The sequence below is a fragment of the Hyaena hyaena genome, unplaced genomic scaffold (genome assembly GCF_003009895.1).
Source record: "Hyaena hyaena isolate Hyena2069 unplaced genomic scaffold, ASM300989v1 scaffold_1408, whole genome shotgun sequence".
NCBI lineage: Eukaryota > Metazoa > Chordata > Mammalia > Carnivora > Hyaenidae > Hyaena > Hyaena hyaena.
Window position 1 is genome coordinate 16,175 of NW_024082041.1, and position 12,182 is coordinate 28,356.

The 12,182-nt window shown below is 36.3% G+C and overlaps 1 protein-coding gene across 1 annotated transcript in view; it reads left to right on the forward strand.

Annotated features, from left to right (window-relative positions):
* LOC120225442 (lysine-specific demethylase 4C) overlaps positions 1 to 12,182 on the forward strand; it is a gene marked incomplete at its 5' end in the record, with an annotated part of 162,290 nt that overhangs the window by 8,594 nt on the left and 141,514 nt on the right. The gene's annotated exons all lie outside the window — the stretch shown is intronic.

Consider the following 12,182-nt stretch of genomic DNA (forward strand, 5'->3'; position numbering starts at 1 on the left):
TTTAGGTTATACATCCAGTCATTCTAACTAAATATCATTGCTTTGTGCCTGTTTTCCTATTTCAGTACTGCTTAGGTAAATAGATACAACTATCTGAAAGTTATGTTTAAGTTTATGGCTTAAAACCCAGATGTATTGGGTTATTTTATTTTCAGCTCTCTTTTCAGCCTTTTTGTGACTATTTATAAAACTCATTTTGGAACAGTTTTTACTCTATTACAGTATCACTTGAGAGCACATGCTGAACATTATCAAGTTCTATAGACTGTCAACACTCCAGTTCTAGCATGTATTTATTATTTGAATTCTTAATGTGAATCTAATCACTTTTGACTTAAATTGCTATAGTTTGTCTCTAATCTGTTTATTGATTTCCACTGAATAATGACTACAGGTTACTAATTAAAAATGCTAATATTCTCATTATAAGAATACAGAATCTGTATTGTTTTCATTCAGGTTTTTTCCAACCATTTTATTTTTTATTCCTATACTGAAAAAATTTATTTTAAGTCTGGATATTTCTGTGAACTACCTGAATATTCCTTTAGGGTTACACATCTGCTCATGAAGAAAGATGTTAGTTAGATATCTGGAATGGTAACCTAAATACTGTTATTCTAAAAATAAATAACCCATGTGCTTAATAATATATAGAGTAAGAATAGGATTTTCTATATTCTTTTCTGAAGAATTTATAAAATAGAATTTTAAAGGGTAAATAAATATAAGCATATTAAAGAGGTTAAAAATGAATATGGATAAGATTTTCTTTTTTTTAAATTTAAGGGTAATGTAGTGGTCTGGTGGTTCTTTTCTTTCTAGGAAATTTGGATATTTCTTCAGGGACATTTCAGGGGCCAGGGGCTCTGAACTTTTGTTCTACTGCCATAAATGGTAGTGAAAACTGCATGTGAAGATTGGTAACTTATCATGGAGAGTCACATCATACTCAGATTTATGACTTTGACAAATCATAAGTTGCCAGCTTTCTGTCCTTGGCAGCATTACACCTATACTATAGTTTTCCATATTAAGTGTGGAAAATTTTAAATAAAGTATATATCATTTGTGCTGTGCCTTATGAGGGAGCTTTTTTATTATCTTAAATAATTCTTGGGTGGGCAGGGTAGACTCAGTAGCTCACATACTTATAATCTAAACAAAATCTAAATTAAAGAAAGATTTAAAGCAATGTAATGAGAAGGTTCTACTAGAAATTATATCAAAGATCTCTTTGACCCTAAAGTCCCTTGAGTCAGTGTTGTTTTGTGTTTGCATTTTGCTTTAATTAGCTTTCCTTTAGAATTGGGAGCCTTGAGGAAAACTAAATTTATTGTGCACTTCTTAACCTAGTCAGAGATGATAAGTAACAGAAAAGTATAGGAATAGAAGTGGCATGGGTTACTGTTAGCTGGAACAGTATAGTTTTTATAACTAAAGGAAATTTTTAGCAAACCAGTGACTTCAAGGCATTACTATCACTTTATCTGCCTGCTGTTTGGAATGCATGACAATTTGCATTATCTTCTAATTTTTTTTATTTCAGTATATCCTGTCATACTTAATTTAAAAGAATTTGCTTCAATATTTTTATTTGAAAGTATAAAAATATAGCTCTATATTATATTCTTGGGTAAATATTGCCATTTTATCAAAAAACAGATTTCGTAATGAAAAATTTAAAAACCCCTTTGGAGGTTAGAGTTTTCATTCTGTATAATGAAATGCACAAACTTGGTAATTGCACACATTTATTATCTATTGAAAACCATTTATTGTACTCTGTAGAATAATATAGTTATATATGTGTAACATTATATTTGGGGGCTTTTTTCCCCCAAAATGGTTTCAGGAAATCAAAACCCAAACATGAAATGTGTTTTCACATTTACTCACTGTGCCCTTTATTTTTCTTATTTGTTTGCTTTTTAAAATGGAGCAACAAATAGATATGAGCACGTTATACCTTGAAGAACATTTGGAATTTGCATTTCCTTTCCTTATAAAGAATGGAATATGCAATTACAATGATTAAAGATAAACATGTTGGTGTTTATTGTTTTACTGCTTGACTGTAAATAAGTGATATCTATAGATGGATAGTGGTTGCCGTTCATGCCCTCTGAACATAGCTATTTTATTTGACTCCTGAAAGAAAATGAAGTATTTTTTCTGCAGTAAATTATGGAAACTTAAATTATAGAAATTCTTGAAGTAGGTATTTAAAAAACTCACCCCATAGTGTCACTAAGGCTTGTAGACTGAAGAATCTAAGTCATTTGTTGAAATGCATTTGTCTGAACTCCTGATCTTTGGAGTATACCTTAGTCTGTCAACTCTTAGATTTCAGGCAAAAATGATCCACCTCTTAGAAATGGTGGTTCTTTAGACCTTTGGGAATGATGGAGTGCCAACCTGTGTAGCTTTCTCTTTACTCTGCTTGATGGTTGGTGGGTGGAGGAAGGTGGTTTATTAGGTATAGTCTTTGGTTCCTACATTGCATCGAGACTGGGTCCTATAAATGGAGGTGCATCTCTTATGAAGCAATCCTAACTTAGCTATGTTGAATCTCAAGTAGTGCTTGACCTCTCTCTAAAGTAGGAGTTCTCTTAGGGTGGATATTAATAAAGAATATTTGTATGTATAAGATTTATGTTACCTTTACCACATAACAACCATTATTCTCCCTCTTTAGCTCTCCAGGTATGTAAATAACAGTTTTGATAAAAGATGTTAGAAAGTACTAATAATTATGCTCTTAGAAGTCTTTTATCTTAGAAAAAGTTTTATTTTTCAACTTTTGACTGACAAATTCAGGATAACTCTTGATTTAAATATAAACTAAATAAATAGCATACAGCTTCCATAAAATGTAATACTGACAAGGACTAAAGAATTCTTCATCTCTCTCAAAAATCTCCTTTTAAAGATAATGAACCAGGATTTGAACAGTAAGCCTTTTACCCCTAGGATCACCTCACAATATGGTAAGATAGCCTGGATTCATGGGACTACTCAGGTCTTCAGATTTCTAGACCAGACTCTTTACTTCTCAGTTTCTTGTTTTTAGAGTGAGAAGAAAGCTAAGCAATTGGCCAGCTTTTGAACAATGTTTTTGAATGATTTTTGTCTGTTTACATTGAAAATTAATCCAGCACTAACTTCTAGTGTAATTACACTAATTAGTTATCTACTTAATGTAAGATAATTAGCATTACTGGTGGTTGAGTTGAGCAGTTTCTTTACTCTTTTGTATTTACTTTAGTTTCTGCCCATAGGACCTTCCCCAGAACTGTATAATCTCCTGAATCCAATTTCCCAACTGACAACAGCATTGACATTTTTCTTTTACGAAGGGCTCTGAAGTGGCTTTGTAGATCAGAGACATTGATTTTTAGATCAGATTGGCTTATGGCCTTGAGAGGTCATGGTGGTGCTGCTGCTCCCTGTGATGTGTTTTATATTGTATTTTTTTTTTTTATTCCATAAGACATTGTTAAGACCAGGTGATGGGAGGCTGTCGGCCTAAAAGGCTGACTTTGATCCCCATATACAGTAAAACTAGTAGAAAAAGACTCCATTCTTGTTAAAGGCAGGGCATTTACAAGTGAGCAGTCGCTGTTTGTAGCCAAGTGGTTGCTTCTGTAACTGCTTCTCTCCATTGGGGTGTTCCTGTAGGATACTAGCCAGGACCATACTCTCCCCTTTGAAGAAACACATTTGAGTTCACAATGACCTCTTGCATCCTGAAGAGTCAGATTATTCTAAACAGCTGTGGTCTTAACCCTTGGCTCACAAAGTCCAGGGTAGTAATAATTATGTTACTTTAACCAAAAAGGACAGCACATTTGAGGGTACTAGTTATCCTGACAGCATAACTCTGTTGTGGAGGCCTTCCTGTTAGGGAACTTCTTACAGGCTAAAAAGTCACAAATCATTTTTTTTCCCTGTACTTTCTTCTTCCTTTCAATAAACATCATTTTCCTTCCTCCCTCCACTTGGTAATGAGAGAAAGAAAGTCTACATAGCTTATTGTAAGTGGAACTATATTCATAAATAGCTTCTTGATTGAGAACAAATGCTTCATTAATCCTAAGTGCTTCAACCAGAGAGCACAAGTAAAGTCAGGAAGAATAATGACTGACATTATGGGGAGCATAGCATACTCTACTACACACCAGGATGTGCATGCCCAGAGGTCACTGGGCTACAAGGCACATCTCCTTAGCAATGAGGAAAGGGATCCCTAGGAAGAGTGGAGAGGGGAAAAAGCACATCTCAGGCATTTCTCATGAATAGCAAAAATTAGTTCGGTGGCAGGATGAAGAAATCAAATACTTCAATGTTTGTCATTAAAGGTTATGCTGAGAAGAAAGAATAAACCGGCTGGGTTTTTATTTGAAAGCCAAAGGTTGTATAGTTTTAACAAAGTAAGATACATGTTCAACTTGAGGTAATTTGCGTAGGTTCCTGGAAATATGATTACGTAAATGAATTAAGTTTCATATAGTTGACCTCTGACCAATCTTAAGTTATAGAGGTGTTTGTTGCCACTGAGCATGAGTCTAGCTTGTTACCCTGCTACCAGATAGTTGCTCTGTCAATCTCAAATTAGTTTTTATATTGGTATAAGCAATGCTATTAGAAGGATAAATCCGGGGGGGGGGGGGGAAATGAATTTGAAACAGAGTATGTATTTCTATTCTTCTGTTATATTTCCTTCATACAAATGGTTGTATGATGACGTTTAAATAATTACAATGTAGTACACGCACCCCCATCCCCAAATGTCCTCGTCTAATCCCTAGAACCTATGGGTGTCTTTGTCGTGTTGCATAAAAAACGGAATTATGGTAGCAGATAGAATTAAGGTTGCTAATCAGCTGAACTGATGGTATCTGGGTACACCCAGTGCATTCATAGTGGTAATTGTGGAAGAGACAGAAAAGGAGGTCAGAGTGAAGTGAAACGAGAAATGCTTGACATGCTCTTGCAGTCTTTGCAGATGGAGGAGGACCATGAGTCAGGGAATGCAGGCCACTCCTAAAAGCTGGGCATGGCAAAGAAATGCCTTCTACCCAAAAGCCTTCAGAAATGAATGACCCTGCAGACCCTGATTCTAATTCAGTGAGACCCATTTTGGATTTCTGACCTACTGAACTGTATAAATTTGTGTTATTTGAAGTCATTAAATTTGAGGCATTTTGTTATTGCAGTGATAAAGAACTAATACAGCATTCAGTAGAAAGATAGCCTTTAAAAACAGTCATTCATTAATTTTCACTCTTCACCATTTGGCATTCCACTAGATATGTCCATTTCCAGTGTCCTCTCCCAATCTGAGGCATCTTTATTGGACTGTCTTCTGTGTTAACTAGCCCACACTCTCTAGTGCCTGGAATCCAGCAATCCTTTACCTCCCTGTGACATGGGACTTAGTAATGCTCCCCACTTTTCAGTCTGTCCCTCCCCTTTTGTCTTTATGTCTCTTCTCAGCTACTGTGTGTCCTTGCACACACTTTCAGCTCTCCTCCTGCTTGCTAACTTTGTTATTCTCCCAAGGCACAACTCAGCCATCAACAGGTAAATTCTGTTATCTATCTGCTCTGCACCTGCACCCCTGCAGCTAAATATGGCTATGGAGAAACACCCAGCATGCAGATTGCTCTTGCTTTCAGTTTGTAACTATTGATGTGTCCTCAGTGGTGCCAGTATTTCATGCTGCAGTCCCATCACGCATTCCCTCTACCACTCTCCCACTTGACAGTTTTATACCTGTGTCATCTGAAGCTTCCCATCTTCTCTCCCATCCTTACTCTCACCTTGTGAACATACTTTATATTTCACTGAACAACAGGAAGCCATCAGTGGAGATATGCAAGTTTCTGCCTGCATCATATCTACAGTATCTCTGGTCCTATCTGTATTACTCCCTCTCTTATATATACGATCATAGTTCCAGTAATTCATCCCTTTCTTTCCCATACCAACAGGATTCCCCTCTCTAAGTAATTCTCAATATCATCCAAACAAGCTATTATTTCTTCTCTTTTCATAAATCAAAAACCCTTCTCTTGATCCTTCTTCCCCACCAGCTCCCACTGTATCTCTCCATGTCTCTATGTATAGTAACACTCCTTAAAATATTTGTCTTTTATTCATTCTCTCCAGTCTTCTTCCCTCCTTCTCTCTTAAACTTATTCCAGTCACAGGCTTCGCCCACATTTTTGTAGAAATTTCGGATGTTTTGGTACCCTCAGTTGGCCTGGCTCCTGTTTGAAGAACTGTCCTTTGGCTCCCAGGACCATGGACACTCCTGCTTTTCCTATTCCTTTACTGGCCACTTCTTTTCATTCCCCAGAATTCAAAATACAGGCCTCTTCTCTCTACCAGCCCATTTGGTAATCTCATCTGTGTCATAGCTTTGATGGTTTTAAATAGCAGCCATTGATTAATGGTCATTGATGGTCTGCATTTGTCTGTGTCCACTCAGCCTCTCTCCTAAAGTGCAGACCTCTACAGCCAACTTCATGAGCAGTGTCTCTTTTTACATGCCTGAGAGATACCTCAAGTTCACCCTGTCCCACACTGAATTCTGGATCTTCTTCTCCCGCAGGTTTCTTATATCTAAGCCTTCCAGCTGCTGAGGCCAAAATCTCTAGGGCTAGATGTGATGCTTTTCTTCTTCTCATATCCATATTTGTCTAACAGTAAATCCTACCTTGACTACTTTTAAAACGAATCTGGAATTCTGGCCACTTCTTAATTGCCTTTGCTCATATTAACCCAGACTGATCTACTCATTGCCCCTTTCCTGGATTATGGCAGTAACCTATTAACTTCTCTTTTTGTTTCTAATCTTTTTTAAGAAAGTTTTTTTATTTCAATTCCAGTTAGCTTACATACAGTGCAGAATTAGTTTCAGGTGTACAATATAGTGATTCATCATTTCTATACAACACCCAATGCTCACCACTACACGTGCCCCCCTTAATGTCCATCACTTATTTCACCCATCCCCCACCCCATCAGTTTGTTCTCTATAGTTAAGAGTCTTTTTCTTCATTTGTGTCTTTTTTCCCCACTTTGTTAATTTATTGTTTCTTAAATTCCACATAGAGTGAAATCATATGGTATTTATCTTTCCCCAACTGACTTATTTCATGTAGCATTTGTTTTGCTCTTGAACCTTTATTGTCAGCTGTCAACACAGCCATTGGAATGACCCAATTTAAATGTAAGTCAGATGATGTCCTTGCTGTGCTCAAACCTTACAGTGTCTTGCCATCTCAGTCATAATAAAGCTTTTGCCTTTTTTCATGGCCTGTGAAGCCTTATTAGTTAATCCCCTTTTTAAATTTCTGATCAACTTTCCTATTAGAAAAGGCCAAATCTGCTGATGTCACTTACCCCTAGATAATTCCAATGCCTGTTTAACATCCTCTACCATCTAAATAATCTGCTGATTTAGTTTGTCTGCTGTCCCAGCAGAAGGTAAGTTCATTGAGGGTGGGATCTTTATCATTCACTGCTATTATCCAGTACCTAGAACATGATAATTAGCCAATATTGGTTGAATGAATGTATGTTTTCACTTGCGGTACAAAATCAATGTGGGTATTTAAATTGGAGAATTCGCTTGCTACTGTGAAATTCACGAGCCTATGGAATTTCCATTCAGAAGACACCTGCAAGAAACCTGTCATGTAATTTCCTAATCACTCAGAATTCATGCCCGTCCTGTCCTTTTGTGAGATCCTATCCTCTTCTCAGTTCTGATAAATGAGCCATGTCTCTAGAATGGATGTTTTGTTGATCAGCACTTTGTAAGCCAGGTTTCTGTTAATGTGATTAATTACTCTTTGTTTTCCCAGCTCAGACAGCCCTATTTTATGGTTTTGCATTTCTGTTATGAACATGTCAGATAAATAAGGGTGTGGAGGGGTACTTCAATTTTGTAATTTTTCTATAACACTGAAAATTGGCTTTACTGGCACTTACAGATATGTCAGCTAAAATGAGAGCTTCTTATGAGGCAGCTTGAGGATGTTGGTATTGGCATTTCTTTAACTAATGTTTTATAGAAGAACCATTGGAACATGATTTCCCTCTACCACAAATAATGAACAACTGCGACAGCTGTATTATAACAATGTCCTTCTCATCATTATTGTTAATGTTGTGTCAGCACTTTGATTATAAACACTCTTTTTCATGGTTTAATAACTGAGCCATAAAGAAATCATTCCGAGTTGTAAATGGGTATACTCGTTGTTCATTGCAGTGGTGATTTTTTATAAAACCAAATTAAAAAAAAAATACTTGGTAATGCTAGAAGAGCATTTCGTGAATGGTGTTAGGTGAGGGAGAGGGACCCAAGCACAGGAGGTACAATGTTCAATATATGATCTGAATTTGTACTTTTTCATTCAGCTTTTAGCTGCCCTGGGGTAGAAGGATAAATGTAACAGAATGGCTCTTTTGATGCTGGACTTGAGAGACAGGAATTAGAGCTGTCTTATAGAGTAATCATGTTGTGACAGGCATTTTAGTATTTGTTTGTTTGTTTTGTTTTAGGAGACATTGGTTCACTAGTAATATATCTAAATCTTTATAATAGTGAGTCATTTTATATTGGGTATTATTGTTACTGGAAAAGGCATGCTCATTAAACATGAGATAAAACAAGACTGGCAATGAGCCCTGACTGTTGAATTTTATTTATTTATTTTGTACTCTTTGGGTGTTTCCAGAGGTTAGATTGGAAAGGAGTTTCAATATACTGAAAGACTCCAGAAAAATCATAGTGCTCATTTAAAATTTTCATTTAAGTAGAAAAAATAGAATACACATCCAGTTACATTAATTTTAAATTGCATATATTTAATAGAAAAGGGTTAAATTTCCTTGTCTGTGGGTTTTCTCTTTTTTTAAATTATTGTTATTATTTTTTAATTTTAATTAAATCCAGGTTAGTTAACATATAGTGTAATAATGGTTTCAGGAGTAGAATTTAGTGATTCATCACTTACATTCAACACCCAGTGTTCATCACAACAAATGCCCTCCTTTTTTTTTTTAATTTTTTTAAATGTTTTATTTATTTAATTTCTAGGAGAGAGAGAGAGACAGTGTGAGCAGGGGAGGGTCAGAGAGAGAGGGAGTCACAGACTGAAACAGGCTCCAGGCTCTGAGCTGGCAGTTAGCACAGAGCCCGACGTGGGGCTCGAACCCACAAACCACGAGATCATGACCTAAGCGAAAGTCAGACGCTTAACCGACTAAGCCACCCAGCCGCCCCAACAAATGCCCTCCTTAATGCCCATCACCCACCTAGCCTGACCCCCCAACCACATCCCCTCCAGCAATCCTCAGTTTGTTCTCTGTATTTAAGAATCCTAAGGGTTTGCCTTCCTCTCTGTTTTTATATCCTTTGATATCATTTAGATCACTCATGATCTCATGAGTGAAATCATATGGTATCTGTCTTTCTCTGACTGTCTTATTTCACTTAGCATAATACGTACTAGTTCCATCCACATTGTTACAAATGACAAGATTTCATTCTTTTCAATCACCAAGTAATATTCTATTGTATATATTATACCACATCTTCTTTTTTTAATGTTTGTTTGTTTATTTTTGATAGAGCAAGAGGGAGAGATCACATGAGCAGGAGGGGGTAGAGAGAGAGCAAGGGAGACAGAATCTGAAGCAGTCTTCGCACTATCAGCCAGAGTCAGACACTTAACTGGATGAGCCCCCCAGGCACCCCTATGCCCCATCTTCTTTATTCTTTCATCAGTCAGTGGACATTTGTGCTCTTTCCATAATTTGTCTACTGTTGATAGTGATGCTGTAAACATTGGGGTGCATGTGCATTTTTGTATCTTTTGGATAAATAGTGGTATAATTGCTGGGTCATAGGGAAGCTCTATTTTTTTTTTTTTTTTGAGGGACCTCAATACTATTTTCCACAGTGGCTGCACCAGTTTGCACCAGTGCAAAAGTGTTCTCGTTTCTTCTCATCCTTGTCAGCATCTGTTGTTTCCTGAGTTGTTAATTTTAGCCATTCTGACAGATGTGAGGTGGTATCTCATTGGGGTTTTGATTTGTATTTTTCTGCTAATGAGTGATATTGAGCATCTTTTCATGTGTGTGTTAGCCATCTGGATGTCTTCTTTGCAAAAGTGTCTCTTCATGTCTTTTGCCCATTTCTTCACTGGATTTGGGTGTTGAGTTTGATAAGTTCTTCATAGACTTTGGATTCTAACCCTTTATCTGATATGTCATTTGCAAATGTCTTCTCCCATTCTGTCAGTTGCCTTTCAGTTTTGCTGATTGTTTCCTTCTCTGTGCAGAAGCTTTTTTTTTTTTTATCTTGATAAGGTCCAAACACTTCATGTTTACTTTTGTTTCCCTTGCCTCCAGAAACAGGTCTAGTAAGAAGTTAATATGGCTGAGTTCAAAGAGGTTGTGGCCTGCTTTCTCCTCTAGAATTTTGATTCATTCCTGTCTTATGTTTAGGTCTTTCATCCATTTTGAGCTTATTGCTGTGTATGGTGTAGAAAGTAGTTCATTCTTCTGCATGTCACTGTCCAGTTTTCCCAACATCATTTGCTGAAAAGACTGTCCTTTTTCCATTGAATATTCTTTCCTGCTTTGTCAGATAGTAGTTGGCCATACATTTCTGGGTCCATTTCTGGGTTCTCTGTTCTGTTCCATTGATCTATGTGTCTCTTCTTATGCCAGTACCATACTGTCTTAATGATTACAGCTTTGTAATACAGCTTGATGTCCAAGCTGTCAGCCTGACAGGTGGACCTCCCTCCCAAATTTTATCTCTTGATGATTGTAGCTCTGTAACACAGCTTGAAGAGTGGAATTGTGATGCCTCCAGCTTTGATGTTCTTTATCAACATTACTTTGGCTATTCAGAGTCTTTTATGGTTCCATACAAATTTTAGAATTGTTTGTTCTAGCTCTGTAAAGAATGCTGGTGTTATTTAGATAGGGATTGCATTCGGTGTATATAGATTGCTTAGGGTAGCTTTTCTTTTTTGATATGAGAATACTAAACATTTTTAGGAAAGTTTCACATTCCCAACACTCAAATTCTCAACTCTGTTTTAAAGAAAACTACTCATACTGTTTTGTCTGTTGGCCTTTCAGATCTTTTCTATACATGCACCAATGTAATGGCTTGCTTTTCTTAGGGAACCCAAATGGTATCACAGTTTAACGTGCCTTAGTGTTTTCATTTAGTAATACATTGTGTCATTCTTAGTCATTCAATATTTAGGATTTACCAGATCCTTTCATTCCTATTTTAAATTTGAATCTTGATTCTATTCTTATTTAAAATATCTAAACATTACAAATAAAATCTAAGCAATTGATAATGCCAGTTCCTCACAAAGGTAATTGTTTTCTCAGTTATGAATAAATGAGATGATTGTACATTCTTCCTTCTGCACGAATATAAATGTTTAAAATAGATTCTAAGAAGCTGAAGTGATGACTCATACTTCATGTACATTTAAATTTTTGATTTATAATGCCAAATTACTCTCCAAATCCATCATAAAATCTCATATGCCCCCAACCCATAAGTTTTCTGATTTAAAAATCTGAAGATATATCTCATTATTTATTTTTCACCCTTTATTCTTCAAGTTGGATATCTTTCATGTGTTTATTGTCAATGAAAAGTCTTTAAATCTTTTGCCTATTTTTCAAAAGTGTGGGTTTTTACAAAATACTTTCTGGAAAGCAGACTTTGTTTTATATTGGAAATGTTTTCTTGTCTTATCATCTTAGATTAATTTATTTATTAGTATTTTATTTATCCTTCAGAACATTAAAATGTTGATATAGTCAGAATTTACTAATCTTTCCAATGCCTTTTATCTTTTATTTTATTTTATTTTTTTTTACAAATAGTTTATTGTCAAATTAGTTTCTACATAACACTCAGTGCTCATCCCCAAAGTGCCCTCCTTCATGCCCATCCCCCCCTCCCCCCCACATCCATCAGTCCTCAGTTTTTGTCAGCATTCAAGAGTCTCTCATGGTTTGCCTCTCTCCCTTTCCCCCACCATTTCCGCCCTTCTTCTCCCCCTTGGTCCTCCGTCAAGTTCCTCCTAATCCTCCTATACGTGCAAACATATGGTATTTGT